An 18,353-nucleotide genomic window follows, 5' to 3' on the forward strand; every position below is an offset into this window, starting at 1 on the left:
ATAACTGATAGAACTAGACAGAAGATGAGTAAGGTAAAAATAGAGAAGTGGAACAACACTATAAACCAGTTACACCTAGATGACAGAAAACACTCTACCGAGAACACTCTACCGAACAACAGCAGAACACATCTTCTTATCAAGTATACATGGAGAATTTCCAGGATAGATTATATATATTAGGTGACAAATTAAGTCTCGGTAAATTTAAAAAGACTGAAATCATATTAAGTATCTGATCATTATTGAGTGAAGCTCGAAATAACAGAAGGAAAACTGAAAAAATGAACAAATATTTGGAAGGTAAACAACATACTCTTAAATAACCAATGAAGCAAAGAAGAAATCACAAGTTTTCTAATAAATTAGAAGACATTTAGAAATGAATGAAATGGAAACATAACAAAACTTGAGTGCTCAAAGGAAAATGTTTATCTGTAAACGCCTAAAGAAAGATTACAAATCAATAACCTAACTTCACACTTACCAAACCAGAAAAAGAAGAGCAAATGGAAACCAAAGTTAGCTGAAAATAAGAAATAGTAAAGATTAGAGTGGAAATAAATAAAACAGAATAGAAAAACAAAGGGAATTAACAAAACCAAAAGCTGGTTTGAGACTAATAAAATTGACAAATCTTAGGAGACTGACAAAACAAAGATGCAAATAACTAAACTCAGAAATGAAAGTGGGAACATTGCTACCAACCTTAGAGAAATATTTTTATAATTTGGACTATACATCATGACCAAGTGGGATATATTCCTGGAATGCAAGGGTGGATAAACATATGAAAATCATTGTAATACAGCACAATCGAATGAAGGGGGGAAAAAACCACATGATCAGCTCAACTGATGCAGAAAAGGCATTTGACAAAATCCAGCATCCTTTCATGACAAAAAACAATCAGCATTCAGAAAACTAGAAATACAAGAAAACTTTATTAACATGATAAATCATATTTTTGAAAAGCCCACAACTAACGTCATAAGACTGAATGGCCCCCTAAGATCAGGAACAAGACAAGGATAGCTTCTGTCATCCCTGTTATTCAGCTTTGTGCCAGAAGTTCTAGCTAGAGCACCTGGCCAAGAAAAAGAAATACAGGCATCCAAATGGGAAAGGAAGAAGTAAACTATGGGTGGTCTCTTATGACATGATCCCATATAGAAAATCCCCCCAAATTGACAAGAAAATGAGTAGAACTAATACATGAATTCATTAAAGTTTCAGGTACAATATCAACACACAAAAAATCAGTTGTTTCTAAACACCACTAATGAACAATCTGAAAATTAGGAAAACAATCCACTGAGAGTAATATATAAAATAATAAAAAACCTAGGAATAAATACAGTTCGGTGTAAATTGAACCATGCATCAAAAGAAGCTTATCACATAACCAATCTATAATAAGACCCTAAGCAAAAGGGAGAAACTGACTTTCGAAGTTAGCACATCAAAATAATCAGATGCCGAAACAGCATCAAAAAATTACAAGCCATACAAAGGAACAGGAAAAAACTGATAAGGTAAAAGACCTGTACACCTTAAAACTATAAAACTGTGGTGAAAAAAAATTAAACACAACCTAAATAGGTGGGAAGACATCATCCCACGTTCAGAGATTGGAAGACTTATTGCTCAGTTACTGATACTAACAAAAGCAATCTATGAACATATTCTTGATCAAAATTCTAGCAGCATTTTTTATAGAAATGGAAAAGCAAATTAAATTCATACAGAAGTTCAAGGGGCCCCAAACAGCCAAAAAAAAAATCTTGAAAAGGAACAATGTTGGAGGACTCTTGCTTCCTGATTTCAAAATGTATTATAAAGCTAAAGTAATTGATAAGGTGTGGTAAAGGTATACAGACAGACAAACAAGACTGACAGAAAAGAACTGCAGGTTTAAAAATAAACTCATATTTATGGCTGACTGAATTTCAACAAGCAGGCCAAGTCCATTCAATATGGAAAGAACAGTCTCTTCAACAAATACTGCTGGAAAAATGGAAGAGCTACATGAAAAAAGGACACTCAACCCTCACACCACATATAAAAATCAACTCAAAATAGACCCAATATGGAGGAGCCAAGATGGCAGCTTAGCAAGGTGTGGGATTTAGTTCATCCTCCAGAACAGCTACTAAATAGCCAGGAACAGTACAGAACAACTGCTGGGGCTACACCAGTAACTGGACACACAGTGTACCCCAGTCTAGACAAGCTGGACTGGCTGTGAGCCTACCCAGAACCATGAGTTCCCCAAGTGGCAACAGCTGGTGTCCCTCCCCCAAAGGCTGCTTCACAGAGGGGAAAGGAAAGAGACCTTACCAGCAGCAGGGGCTAAGCGCAACCAAGCTCCAAGTGTGGAACTAATTCACAAATTCTAACTACTAAAAATAGTCCCCCCAGCTCAGCTGAACCTCGAGTAAATGTGGCGGTCACTGGTTTTTGCCAAGGCACAGAGGGGGCAGGGCTGATGGAAAAAGAAAAAAAAACAAAAACAAAAAACAGAGGGTTTTTTTGGATTTGAAAAGATCTGGGTTGGAAGGAAAGGAGGGGGCACATAGGACCTGGAGATACACAGAGCAACAGTACCAACTTAAGCTCTTGTTTTGCAAATCCAAGGAACAGGGTTCTACTCTAAAAAGGATTTTTCTTTTTCTTTTATGTGGCTGTGTTTCTACGGCTTAACTACTCTTAGGATACAGCTGCAAGCCTTCTCAGGCTCCACCTGCCCCAGGCATAGGCAAAATTGAGCTTGTTTGAGTGTTTCTCTAGAACCTGTGCCTTCCCCAGGAGAGGGGTGGGGCCCAGCTCAGGTGGATTCCCTCCCTCAAGGAATTCAGACCCCAGGATCTGGAGAAGTGAAGTGATTAAAGCCAGCCTACAACCTCCTCTCTGTCTCAATCACACCCCCAGCAGAGTCTGCTGAAGTTAAAGGTACCACATCATCTTATGCTGTGGCTGTGCACAGGCAGAAAAGCTCCACATACTGGGCAGGATAGGAAAAATACAGAGTCCAGAGACTTCATAGGAAAGCCTTCCAATCTGCTGGGTCTCACCCTCTGGGAAAACTGAAGCAGGTGACTCTTTCTTCCTGAGGAGGCCAGTTTGGTCTGGGAAAATCTGGTGGTGATCTATAATACCTAAATAGACCATCCTAAGCGGGGGGAGGGGGAGGGAGCACTGTAAGGCAGGGCAAGAAACAAGAAAACAAACTGAAAAATTCTGATTTGTTTAACAATACTTAAGCCTGAGGACTAGAATAAGCTGAACTGAATGTCAAAGAACAGACAGACAACAAAGTCATCCAGCAAGAAAATCTTAGGTAAAAAAGAATAAACTAATTAAGGTAATCAAATGCCTAGAGGCCAGCAAAAATAATGAATCATACTAGAAAAACTGAAGATATGGCCCAGTGAAAGGAACAAACCAGCAATTCAAATGAGATACAGGAGTTGTAACAATTAATTCAGAATGTACGAACAGACATGGAAAAACTCATCAAAAATCAAATCAATGAATTGAGGAAAGATATAAAAGAAGGCAAGGAATGAACAAAAAGAATTTGAGGTCTGAAAAAACAAATCACAGAACTTACGGGAATGAAAGGCCCGGCAGAAGAGATGAAAAAAACAATGGAAACCTATAATGTTAGATTTCAAGAGGCAGAAGATAGGATTAATAAACTGGAAAATGGGACATCTGAATTCTGAGAAGCAAAAGAAAACACAGGGAAAAGAATGAAAAAATACGAGCAGGGACTCAGGGAACTGAATGACAACATGAAACACCTGAATATATGTGTTGTGGGTGTCCCAGAAGGAGAAAGGAAGGGAGAAGGAGGAGAAAAACTAATGTAGGAAATTATCACTGAAAATTTCACAACTCTTATGAAAGACTTAAAATTACAGATCCAAGAAGTGTAGCATATCCCAAACAGAAGAGTTCCAAATAGATGTACTCCAAGACATCAGAATGTCAGACGTCAAAGAGAAAGAGAGAATCTTGAAAGCAGCAAGAGAAAAGTAATCCATCACACACAAGGGAAGCCCAATAAGACTATGCATAGATTTCTCAGCAGAAACCTGGAGGCGAGAAAACAGTGGGAGGATATATTTAAGTTACTAAAAGAGAACAACTGCCAACCAAGAATTCTGTATCCAGCAAAATTGTTCTTCAAAAATGAGGGGGAAATTGAAACATTTTCACTCAAAAAAATCACTGAGAGAATTTGTGACCAAGAGACAGGCTCTGCAAGAAATACTAAAGGGAGCACTAGAGACAGATAGGAAAAGACAGGAGAGAGGAGTGGAGAAGAGTGTAGAAATGAAGACTGTCAGTAAAGGTAAAAAGAATAAAATTAGATATGATGTATAAAATCCAAAAGGCAAAATGGTAGAACAAAGTACTCCCCATACAGTAATAACACTAAATGTTAATGGATTAAATTCCCTAATCAAAAGACAGAGACTGGAGGTGTGGATTAAAAAACAGGACCCATCTATATGCTGTCTTCAAGAAACACATCTTAGATCCAAGGATAAACATAGGTTGAAAGTGAAAGGTTGGGAAAAAGATATTTCATGCAAACAATAATCAAAAAAGAGCAGGAGTAACTACCTTAATATCCAACAGATTAGACTTCAGACGTAAAACAATTAAAAGAGACAAAGAAGGATACTACGCATTAATAAAAGGAACACTTTGACAAAAAGACAAAAAAATCATAAATAATTATGAACTGAACCAGAATGCTCCAAAATACACAAAGCAAACACTGAAAAGAGAAACAGACACATCTACCATAATAGTTGGAGACTTCAATTCCCCACTCTCATCAATGGACAGATCATCTAGACAGAGGATCAATAAAGAAACAGAATTTGAATAATACAATAAATGAGCTAGACTTAACAAACATTTATAGAACATTACAGCTCACAACAGCAGGATACACCTTTTTCTCAATTGCTCATGGATCATTCTCAAGGATAGACCATATGCTGGATCACAAAGCAAGTCTCAATAAATTTAAAAAGATTGAAATCATACAAAACACTTTCTCAGATCATAAAGGAATGAAGTTGGAAATCAATAATAGGCAGAGTGCCAGAAAATTCACAAATATGTGGAGGCTCAACAACACACTCTTAAACAACCAGTGGGTCAAGGAAGAAATTACAAGAGACATCTGTAAATATCTCGAGGGAAATGAAAATGAGAACACTACATGAAATCTATGGGATGCAGCAAAGGCAGTGCTAAGAGGGAAATTTACTGTCCTAAATGCTTATATCAAAAAAGAAGAAAGGACAAAAAATCAAGGAATTAACTGTCCAATCTGAAGAACTAGAGAAAGAACAGCAAAGTAATCCCAAAAAAAAACAAAAGGAAAGAAATAATGAAGATTAGAGCAGAAATAAATGAAATTGAGACCATGAAAACAACTGAGAAAATCAACAAAAGCAGAAGCTGGTTCTATGAGAAAATCAATAAGATTGATGGACCCTTAGAGAGGCTGACAAGAAGAGAGGGGATGCAAGCAAACAAACAAACAAACAAAATCAGAAATGGAAGAGTAGACATAACCACTGATCCCACAGAAATAAAGGAAATAATGAGAACATACTATGAACAAATTTATGCTAATACACTCGACAATGTAGATGAAATGGACAAGTTCCCTAAAAAGGCATGAACAACCAACATTGACTAGAGAAAAAATAGACTACCTCAACAAACCAATCACAAGTAAAGAAACTGAATCAGTCATTAAGTAGCTCCCCAAAAAGAAAAGTCCAGGACCAGATGGCTTCACATGTGAATTCTACCAAACATTTAAGAAAGAATTAGTCCCAATCCTGCTCAAACTCTTCAAAACAATTGAAGATGAGGGAAAGCTACCTAACTCATTCTATGAAACCAACATCACCCTCATACCAAAGCCAGACAAAGATGTTACAAAAACAGAAAACTACAGGCCAATTTCTCTAATGAATATAGACATAAAAATCCTCAACAAAATTCTAGCAAATCAAATCCAGCAGCATATTAAAAGAATTATACACCATGACCAAGTAGGATTCATCCCAGGTATGCAAGGATGATTCAACATAAGAAAATCAATTAATGTAATACACCATATCAACAAATCAAAGCAGAAAAACCACATGATCATCTTGATTGATGCAGAAAAGTAATTTGTCAAAATTCAACATCCTTTCTTGTTGAAAACACTTCAAAGGATAGGAATAGAAGGGAACTTCCTCAATATGATAAAGGGAAGATAACATCATCCTCAATGGGGAAAAACTGAAAACTTTCCCCCTAAGATCAGGAACACAACAAAGATTTCCACTATCGCCACTGCTATTCAATAATTGTATTGGAAGTTCTAGCCAGAGCAATTAGACAAGAAATAGAAATAAAAGGCATCAAAATTGAAAAGGAAGAAGTAAAACTCTTACTGTTTGCAGATGATATGATACTATATGTAAAAAACCCCGAGAAGTCCACAGCAAAACTACTAGAGCTAATAAATGAGTACAGCAAAGTGGCAGGTTACAAGATCAACACTCAAAAATCTGTAGTGTTTCTATACACTAGTAATGAACAATCTGAGGGAGAAATCAAGAAAAAAATTCCATTTACAATTGCAACCAAAAGAATAAAATATTTACGAATAAATTTAACTAAAGAGATAAAAGATCCCTACAAAGAAAACTACAAGAAATTGTCAAAAGAAATCACAGAGGACCTAAATAAATAGAAGGTCATACCATGCTCACGATTGGAAGACTAGATATAGTTAAGACGTCCATTCTACTTAAATTGATTTACAGATTCAATGCAATACCAATTGAAATCCCAAAAACTTACTTTTCAGAAATAGAAAAACCAATAACCAAATTTATCTGGAAGGGCAGGGTGCCCCAAATAGCTGAAAATATTCTGAGAAAGAAAAATGAAGTTGGAGGTCTCATGCTACCTGACTTTAAAGCATATTACGAGTTACAGTTTCAAAACAGCATGATACTGGCATAAAGATAGATATACTGACCAAATGGAATAGAATATAGTGTTCAGATATAGACCCTCTCATCTATGGACAATTGATCTTTAATAAGACAGTAAAGCCAACTCACCTGGGACAGAACAGTCTCTTCAATAAATGGTGCCTAGAGAACTGGACATCCACATGCAAAGAATGAAAGAGTATCCATATCTCACACCCTATACTAAAATTAATTCAAAATGGATCAAAGATGTAAACATTAGATCTAAGACCATAAAACTTTTAGAAGAAAATGTAGGGAAATATCTTATACATCTTATAATAAGAGGTGGTTTCCTAGACCTTATACCCAAAGCACAAGCACTGAAGAAAGAAAGAAAGAAATGGGAATTCCTCAAAATTAAACACTTTGGTGCATCAAAGAACTTTGTCAAAAAGTAAAACGACAGCCTATGCAATGGGAAACATTATTTGGAAACGATTTATCAGATAAAGGTCTAGTATCCATAATATATAAAGAGATTGTTCAACTCATCAACAAAAGACAGATAACCCAATTACAAAATGGGCAAAAGACATGGACAGAAACTTCTCAGAAGAAGAAATACAAATGGCCAAAAGGCACATGAAAAGTGCTCAACTTCCCTGGCTATTAGGGAAATGCAAATCAAAACCACAATCAGATATCATCTCACACCCACCAGAATGGCCATTATCAATAAAACAGAAAACGACAAGTGCTGGAAAGGATGTGGAGAAACAGGCACTTTTATCCACTGTTGGTGGGAATGTCAAATGTACAGCCGCTGTGGAAGGCAACTTGGCGGTTCCTCAGGATGCTAAGTATAGAACTGCCATATGACCTGGCAATACCATTGCTAGGTACCTACTCAGAGGACATGAGGGCAAGGACACCAATGGACATTTCCACACCAATGTTTATAGCAGCATTATTTACTATTGCCAAGAGATGGAGAGAGCCCAAATGTCCATCCACAGAAAAGTGGCTAAACAAACTGTGGTATATACATATGATGGAATATTATGCAGCTGTAAGGTAGAATAAAGTTATGAAGTATGTAACAACATGGATAGATCTTAAGGACATTATGCTGAGTGAGATTAGCTCAGATGTGGCCTCTCTCTCTCAGCCAACATGAAAAGGTTGAGGTTTGGCATACCATGGCAATTAGCAATATCTAGCTGAAGCCTCATAAGAGTAACTTCCAGAATTGCCTCTCCACTCTATTTGAAATCTCTTAGCCACTGATACCTTATTTAGTTACATATTTTTTCCCTCTTTTGATCAGAGAGGCATTGTCGATCCCACAGTGCCAGGTCCAGGCCCATCCTTGGGAATCTTATCTCACATTGTCAGGGAGACTTACACACTTGAACGTCATATCCCACGTAGGGGGGAGGGTAATGATTTTCCTTGTAGAGTTGGGCTTGGAGTGTGAGGACACATCAGAACAAAAGAGGTTCTCTGGAGGTATCTCTCAGGCATAATTATAGGCAGGCTTAGTTTCTCCATTACAGAAATAAGTTTCATAAGAGCAAGCCTCAAGATCAAGAGCTTGGCCTATTAACTTGGGAATCCCTAATGTCTGAGAGTGTATCATTTCCAGTGGGAAAGTTTAATAGTTCAATATTTTTTCTCCAGTCCCTCAAAGGACTTTAGGCAACGGAATTTTGAACTTTATACTAAAAGCATAAATACCAAAAGAAAAAACATAAATTCAATTTCATCAAAATTAAAAGACCCTAAGGTAATCAGAACTCTGGGGAAAGATGATATGGCCCATATTTTTCAAACGTCAATGTCTGTGTGAGACCAAAAGAAGAGATGTTTATTTCAGCAAAATATATATTTTGGGTAGCACATTATCTAATTTAACTTGTACAGTCAGTTTACTTGAACACCATAATTACATGGAACCTTGAGTAGCACGTGAGATCTTGCTGGTACAGGTTAGTTTGATGCCCTGATATGCCCCAGAGTAATTTGGGCAGAGAATAAAAAAGTATTTGCACAGTCACCTTGGGGGGCTGCAGAGAAAGGAGGAAATATTCAACTTCCCCATCTGGGGAATTCCTCATATTTTTGCAAGCAGTGGGGACAACCAATTCAACCAACTGAGCCCTCAATCTTGGGGCTCGACCCTGTGAAGCTTATACATGTGAAAGAGAAGCTAAGCCTACTCCAATTCATTTGGAAGGGAAGTGTGCCCCGAATAGCTAAAAATCTTGAGAAAGAAAAATGAAGTGGGAGGTTTCACACTACCCAACTTTAAAGCATATTATGACGCCGTGGTCAAAACAGCATGGTACTGACATAAAGATAGAGTTATACTGACCAATGGAATCAAACAGTTGCATATTTGATTCAGAAATAGACCCTCTCATATATGGACAATTGATCTTTGATAAGGCAGTCGAGTCAACACATATGAGACAGAGCACCCTCTTCAATAAATGGTGCTTGGAGAACTGGATATTCATATGCAAAAGAGTGAAAAAGGATTCATATCACACACCTTGTATAAAAATTAACTCAAAATGGATCAAAGACCTAAATATTAGAGCTAAGACCACAAAATTTTTAGAATCATTGAAAAAAGAAACATAAATGGGAACTCCTCAAAATTAAACACTTTTGTGTATCAAAGAACTTCGTCAAGAAAGTAAAAAGACAGCCTATGCAATGGGAGACAATATTTGGAAACCACATACCAGATATGGGTTTAAGTATCCAGAATACATAAAGAGATTCTTCACTCAACAAAAAAACCAAACAACCCAATTCAAAAAACAGGCAAAAGACAAGAACAGGCACTTCTCAAAAGAGAAATACAAAGGCACATGAAAAGATGCTTATCTTCACTGGCTATTAAAGGAAATACAACTTAAAACCACAATGAGATATTATCTGATACCCACTAGAATGGCCATTATCAGAAAAACAGAAATGTCAAGTGCTGGGCAGGATGTGGAAAATTCCACTGTTGACTGGAATGTAAAATGGTACAATCACTCTGGAAGGCAGTTTGGCGGTTCCTCAGGAAGCTAATATAGAACTGCCATATGATCCAGCAATCTCATTACTAGGTATATATTCAGAGGACCTGAAGGCAAGGACACAAACGGACATTTGCACACCAATGTTCATAGCAGCATTATTTACGATTGCCAAGAGATGGAAACACCCCAAATGCCCATCAACAGACATGTGGCTAAACAACAAAATAGAGCATGTATAAGCATGGTATATACATACGATGGAATATTATGCAGCTGTAAGACAGAATAAAGTCATGGAGCATGTAACAATGTGGATGAACCTTGAGGACATGCTGAGTAAAACAAAAGGACAACTACTGTATAGTCTCACTAATGTGAACTAACATTAATGAGCGGACTTTCAGAACTGAAGTTAAGAACACAGTGAGAGACCCAGGTTCAATTCCTGGACCATGCACCCCTCCACCTCCAAAAACAAACAAACAAACAAAAAAATGAACACAGGTTATCAGGTGAGAGAAATAGGGTAAAGACTGGGCAACTGGTGCTGAAGGACTACAGAATGTGCAACAGGCCTGTTCATAAAATTTCAGAAATGGATAGCATAATACTACCTGATTGTAGTACACTGAATTCAGCTGAATTCAGTATGACTGAGGGAGAAGGGCTGGAGGCATGTAGGAAACCAGGCTGAGATGGTGTAATTTAGGAATGGCTAGAGTGGACAACGATGGTGATGAAATGTACAAGTAAAAAAATATTTTTGCATTCAGGAGAACAAATGAATGTCAACACTGAAGTGTGCTGAAATAGATGGTATATGGGAAAAATACAATCAATGCAAGCTAGGGTCTACAGTCAACAGTAACATTGCAGTATGTTTCCACTGAATGTAACAGGCATTATGCTAAAACTAAATGTCTTCATATAGCTTACAGCTTATAGTGGCAAAGGCATGTCTATATACTTAGGTTGGATTGTATGATATGTGAATAAAGCTGTTTAAAAATGAACAGAGAGAGGTGGGCCGCGGTGGCTCAGCGGGCAAGAGTGCTTGCCTGCTATGCCGGAGGACCCCGGTTCGATTCCCGGCCCCAGCCCATGTAAGAAACAAACAAACAAACAAAATATAATAAAACAAGAAAATGTTTAAAGATGTCTCCCTTTCTTCCTCCCTTCCTTCCTTCCTTCTCTCTGTCTTTCCTTCCCTTCCTCCCTCTCTCTTTAAAAAAAAAAAAAAAAAAAAAAAAAAAAAAAAAAATGAACAGAGAGAAACAAATACTGGAGAAAATGTGGAGAAAGAGATGTACCTATACACTGTAGGGAAACTGAGAGGTGAATCCCTTTGGAGGGCAGTGTGGTGGTTCCACATGAGGCTAGGGGTGGCGTTGTCATAAGATCCTGAAGCCCCTTTGCTCAGCATATACCTGGAGAAACTGAGTGTGGAAACATGAATGGAAATTTGCACACTGCTGTTTATGGCAGTGTTTGTGATCCACAACGGATGGAGGTGGCCTAAGGGTACAACAACTGAGGAATGGAAGGGGGAATATGGTATATACCTTACAATGGACGACTAAATGGCTGCAAGAAGGAATGAAGTCATGAGGCATGCAACTAGGTGTATAAACCTTAAGGCCTGTATGTTGAATGAAATGTCAGGAACAAAAAGACAAATATTATCATGACTCAATCATATGGATTAACTATAATATAAAAAAAACTCGGTGAACTGAGGTCGAAAACATGGGTTATAAGGTTGGGGCCTATTGTAAGGGGTTCTAGATTGTAAGCTTACAGCCGTCACATATATTCAGGAGCTGTAACTGTTATTCTAAATTCTGAGATACTGAGCTATTTGTATATAACCTGGTTGTTCCCAGAAACTTCGGGTACTTATATGACACCTGAGACTCAGAATGAGAGCTCTGAAGTTATGAAAGTCAGCAGTACCCCATACAGGAACTGTTTAAAAAGTTGGAAAAAGTGATTAGACTTCAAGTAGAGATATGAATGAAGCTGATCTGGATACAACTAAGGTAAATCAGACAGAGTTGGGGTGCGAGGGTAGTTTAGTGGTAGAATTCTTGCCTGCCATGCAATGTGGGAGACCTGTGTTCAATTCCCAGTCCATGTACTTCCCAAACAATAAACAAAGAAACCAACAAAAACAAACAAACAATTAAACAAATGGTGCTGCAATAACGGGATACTCACATGGAAAAAGAATGAAATGTGACCCCAACACACAACACACACACACACACACATACAAAAGAATACAGGGTAAAGGATGCTATCGCCTGCATTTAAAAACTTCAACTTCTGTGTGCAATTAAAGGGAGAGATGTTTATTTGGTACAAAATATATATTTTGGGTAGTGCTTTTTCTAATTTAACTTGTATTTAAGTTTAATTGAACACCATAAATACATCTTGAATAGGGCGTGAGATTCACCCCCAGACAACCTCTTTTGTTACTCAGGTATGGCCTCTAAGCCAACTTGTCATGTGAACTCACTGCCCTCCCTTCTACGTGGGACATGACTCCCAGTGGTGTAAATCTTCCTGGGGACGTAGGACAGAAATCTCAGAATGAGCTGGGACCTGGCATCAAGGGATTGCGAAAGCATTCCTCACCAAAAGGGGGAAGAGAGAAATAAGACAAAATAAAGTTTCAGTGGCTGAGAGATTTCAAACATAGTCAAGAGATTATCCTGGAGGTTATTCTTATGCATTGTATAAGACATCCCCCTTTTTAGTTTATGGTGTATTGGAGTGGTTGGAGGGAAGCACTTGAAACTGTTGAGCTGTGTTCCAGTAGCCTTGATTCTTGAAGGCGACTGTATAACAATATAGCTTTTATGTGTGACTATGTGACTGTGAAAACTTTGTGCCTGATGCTCCTTTTATCTAGGGTATGGACAGATGAGCAAAACATCTGGATAAAAAATAGTAGTAGCGCTTACTTCAGTGGCACACATACTAAAATTGGAACGATACAGAGAAGATTAACATGGCCCCTGCGCAAGGATGACAAAACAAATTCATGAAGTGTTCCATATTTAAAAATAAATACATAAATAAGTAATAGTGGGGATAAAGACTAAAATAAATTAGGTAGATGGAAATATTAATGGTCGGTGATGAGACCGGATATGAGAGGGACAGGTAGAAGTATGGTATGTATGAGTTTTTCCTTCTTTATTTCTTTTTCTGGAGTAAACAACTGTTTTAAGAAATGAGCATGGTGATGAATACACAACTATGTGATAATACTGTGAGCCACTGATTCTACACCATGTATGGAACGTATGTTTGTGAAGATTTGTCAAAAAATATATTTTTAAAAAGTAGAAGGAGGAGGTATAACTGCTGGATCACTATATTAATATTCCTTCTAGCCTCCAGGGTTTTGGAGGAGCTAGAAGGAAAAATCTACCATGATGGAATGGTCAGATTCTTTCTTTCTTTTCTCTTTATATAGATGTTATATTACACAACAAAAAAAGTTAAAAAATAGAGAAAAATTTTAAAATAGAAAAGAGAACGATGTTAAAAAAAACTGTTGTTGAGGATGCAGAGAAACAGGAATCATCATTGTTTGTGGGGATGTTAAATGGTGTAGTTGTTGTTGAAAACAATTTGGTGATTCCTTAAAAGTTAAATATGGAATTAACCATATGACCTGGCAATTCCACTTCTAAGTATATACTCCAAAGAACTGAAAACAGGGACTTGAACTGATATTTGTACAGTGATGTTCATAGTAGCATTATTCACAACACCCCAATGATGGATGCAAACCAAGTGTCCATCAACAAATGAATAAACAAAATACAGTATGTACATAAGATGGAATAATAATCAGTCATAAAAAGGAATTAAATTCTCATACATCCTATAACACAGGTGAAACTTTAAAGAGACCATGTTGAGTGAAATTAGCCAGATCCAAAAGGACAAAAATTGTATGATTTCCCTTAAATGAAAAACTTAAAAGAGCCAAATTAACAGAAAACAGAATAGTTTGTTAGCAAGGGGGTGCGGGGAGAGGGCAATGGGGAGTAATTGCTTAATGGGTACAGAGTCTCTGCTTACAATGATGAAAACATTTGGGAAATAGTCGTGAAAGCTACACAAAATTGTCAATGCACTTAATGTCACTGAATTTTACAGTTAAATGTTTTTATGGTACATAGATATTAACACAATAAAAAGCTTTTTTAATGAAAACAGAATAAAAGAAATCCAAAACAACTAAGCATTCTAAATGCAACACTGAAAAGCACAGTGCCACAGTGGATGAAAATATAGATAAAATGGGCAAATTTCTAGAAAAATAAAAATTATGAAACCCGATTCAAGAAACTATAAAGCCTGAATATCCCTATGAATATACTAAATAAATATAAATATACTAAATATTAGTGCACCTCTTCCAGCAGTGTATAGGAAAAAGATAATAAACTTTGACCTAGTTGGATTTATATCAACAGCTGAAGTTGAATTAACATTAAGAATTGAAGAAATAACATTTACTGCCTTAACAAATTAAAGGAGAAAAAGCATGTAATGAAATGTAATTTCCCTTCATGATAAAAACTGTTAACAAACCAAGAAAGAAAAGAATTCCCTTAATCTGATAAAGGGTGTCTATAAGAAACTGATAACAAATGTAAACCTTATCAAGGAATCATCAGAAGGATTCTTTTTTAAATCAGGAATAAAACAAAGCTGCCTTTTATTACAACTTCTATTCAACAGTATATTAGAAGTCCAAGCCAAAGTAATAAGAAAGAAATTAAAGGCATAACAATTAGAAAGAAACCAAACTATTATTATTTCAGATAATGATTGTTTACATAGGAACCCCTCCCCCAATCTACAAATTATTAATATAAAAGCTTAGTTATATTCAGCAGTTAACTGCTTTTTTATAGATTAGCAAGAAATATTTTTTAGTATTTCTTTACAATAACAATAAAACTTAAAGGGACCTAGGAATAAATCACAAAGACATATATCATCGCAAGACTCCACATCTATCCCAAAGCCGTGGTGGTTGAGAGGAACAAACTCGTGGTTTCGCTGGAAGTCTTTGTATTCAACCTAGAACCCTGGACTCTGGGAAGGTAATACAATTGTTCAAAGGGTCTGATAACAAACGTAATTCTTATTAAGGAATCTTTTTTAAATCAGGAACAAAACAAAGTTGCGGACTTCCGGGTCAAGATGGCGGCTTAACAACGTGCACATTTTAGTTCGTCCTCCAGAACAACTACTAAATAACCAGAAACAGTACAGAACAGCTCCCGGAGCCACGATAGTGACCGGACACACAGCGTACCCCAGTCTGGACCAGCTAGACCGGCTGCGAGCACCCCCCAGAACCATGAGTTCCCAAAGCTGCGGTGGCCAGCACCCCTCCCCCACAGGCCGCTTCCCAGAGGAGAAAGGAAAGGACTTCACCAGCAGCAGAGACTGGGCACAATCAAACACCAATTCTGGAATTAATTAACAAATTCTGACTACTAAAAATAGGTCCCCAGCTTAGGTGAACCTGATCAAAGTGGAGGTTGCTCATTTTTGCTCTGGTGCCAAGGGGCAGGACTGACAGAAAAAGGGGGAAAAAAAAAGGAGAGGTTTTTGTGGCTGTGTTTCTACAAACGGTTGACTGCCTCTGGATACAGCGGCAGGACTTTTCAGGCTGCAACTGCCCCAGGCATAGGCAGAAGTGAGCTCTTTTGGGGGCTTATCTGGACCTTGTGCCTTCCCCAGGGGAGGGGTGAAGCCCCACCCAGGTGGAATCCCTCCATCAAGGAATTCAGACCCCAGGGCTTGGTAATTTGAAGCCATTTAAACCAGCCTACAACCTCTCCTCTGTCTCCACCACGCCCCCAGCAGGGAGAGTCTGCCAAAGTTAAAGGTACCACATCATCCTATGCTGGTGGGACATGCAGTCAGACAAGCGCCACACACAGGGCAGGATAAGAAAAACAGAGTGCAGAGACTTCACAGGAAAGTCTTTCAACCTGCTGGGTCTCACCCTAAGGAAAAATCGACACAGGTGACTCTTTCCTCCTGATTGGAGGCCAGTTTGGTCTGGGAAAATCTGGCTGGGGTCTATAATATCTAAGTAGACCCTCCTAAGTGCGTGTGGGGGAAAGGCACCACACAAGCAGGGCAAGAAACAAGAAAACAAGAACTGAAAAATTCTCCTCTGTTAAACAAAACTTAAGCTAAAGGTCCAGATAAAGCTGAGCGGAATGTCAAAGAACAGACAGACAACAAATTCATCCAGCAAGAAAACCCTAGATAAAAGAAGTGAAAGCAATCTCCAGAATAAACTAATTAAGGTAATTAAATGCCTAGATGTCAGCAAAAAATAACAAATCACACTAGGAAAATTGAAGGTACGGCCCAGTCAAAGGAACAAACCAACAAGTCAAATGACATACAAGAGCTGAAACAATTAATTCAGAATATACAAACAGACATGGAAAACTTCATCAAAAACCAAATCAATGAATCGAGAGAGGATATAAAGAAGGCAAGGAAAGAACAAAAAGAAGAAACTGAAAGTCTGAAAAAACAAATCACAGAACTTATGGGAGTGAAAGACACAGTAGAAGAGATGAAAAAAACAATGGAAACCTACAATGGTAGATTTTGAGAGAAAGAACATAGGATTTCTGAACTGGAGGATGGAACATCTGAAATCGGACAAGAAACAGAAACTATAGGAAAAAAATGGAAAAATATGAGCAGAGACTCAGGGAATTGAAAGACAATATGAAGCGCACGAATATACGTGTTGTGGGTGTCCCAGCGGAGAAGAGAAGGGAAAAGGAGGAGAAAAACTAATGGAGGAAATTATCACTGAAAATTTCCCAACTCTTATGAAAGACTTAAAATTACAGATCCAAGAAGTGCAGCGTACCCCAAAGAGAATAGATCCAAATAGACATACTCCAAGACATTTAATAATCAGAATGTCAGAGGTCAAAGAGAAAGAGAGGATCTTGAAAGCACCAAGAGAAAAGCAATCCATCACATACAAGGGAGGCCCAATAAGACTATGCCCAGATCTCTCAGCAGAAATCATGGAGGCAAGAAGACAGTGGGATAATATATTTAAATTAATAAAAGAGAAAAACTGCCAACCAAGAATTCTATATCCAGCAAAACTGTCCTTCAAAAATCAGGGAGAAATTAAAACATTTTCAGATAAAAAATCACTGAGAGAATTTGTGACCAAGAGACCAGCTCTGCAAGAAATTACTAAAGGGAACACTACAGACAGATACAAAGACAGAAGAGAGAGGTGTGGAGAAGAGTGTAGAAAGGAAGACTATGAGTAAAGGTAAAAAGAAGGAAAATTAGGTATGACATATAAAATTCAGAAGGCAAAATAGTAGAAGAAAGTACTACCCATGCAGTAATAACACTGAATGTTAATGGATTAAACTCTCCAATCAAATGACATAGTCTGGCAGAATGGATTAAAAAATAGGACCCATCTATATGCTGTCTCTACTCAAAGGACACGAGGCCAAGGACACAAATGGACATTTACACACCAATGTTTATAGCAGCATTATTAACAGTTACCAAGAGATGGAAACAGCCAAAATGTCCATCAACAGACAGTTGGCTAAACAAACTGTGACATTTACATAAGATGGAATATTATGCAGCTGTAAGACAGAATAAAGTTATGAAGTATGTAACAACATGAATGGACCTTAAGGACATTATTCTGAGTGTGATTAGCCTGAAACAAAAGGACAAATACTGTATGGTCTCACTGATATGAACTGACATTAGTGAATAAACTTGATTTCGTTGGTAACAGAGACCGTCAGGAAATAGAAATAGGGTAAGATATTGAGTAATTGGAGCTGAAGGGGTACAGATTGTGCAACAGGACAATAAAAACTCAGAAATGGACAGCACAATAGTACCTAACTTTAATACAATTTTGTTAAAACACTGAATGAAGCTGCATATGAGAATGATAGAGGGAGGAGGGCTGGGGCATAAATGAAATCACAAAGAAAGACAGACGATAAAGATTGAGATGGTGTAATCTAGGAATGCCTAGAGTGTATAATAATAGTGACTAAATGTACAAATTTAAAAAATGTTTTAACATGAGGAAGAACAAAAGAATGTCATTACTGCAGGGTGCTGAAAATAGATGGTACTTAATATTTTAAATTTCAACTAATGTGTGAGACTAAAGCAAAAAATGTTTATTTGGTACAAATCTATACTTTGACTAGTGCATCTCCTAATA

General features: G+C 37.4%; 1 protein-coding gene and 1 non-coding gene across 3 annotated transcripts in view; one reads left to right on the forward strand and one right to left on the reverse strand.

The window, feature by feature from the left end:
• Positions 1-18,353, reverse strand: part of PRPF38A (pre-mRNA processing factor 38A) — an 83,451-nt gene that overhangs the window by 12,627 nt on the left and 52,471 nt on the right. The gene's annotated exons all lie outside the window — the stretch shown is intronic.
• Positions 13,013-13,120, forward strand: LOC143675214 (U6 spliceosomal RNA). The gene has a single exon (XR_013171457.1). It is a non-coding gene; the product is annotated as a U6 spliceosomal RNA (small nuclear RNA).

Source organism: Tamandua tetradactyla, chromosome 2, assembly GCF_023851605.1.
Source record: "Tamandua tetradactyla isolate mTamTet1 chromosome 2, mTamTet1.pri, whole genome shotgun sequence".
Taxonomy (NCBI): Eukaryota; Metazoa; Chordata; class Mammalia; order Pilosa; family Myrmecophagidae; genus Tamandua; species Tamandua tetradactyla.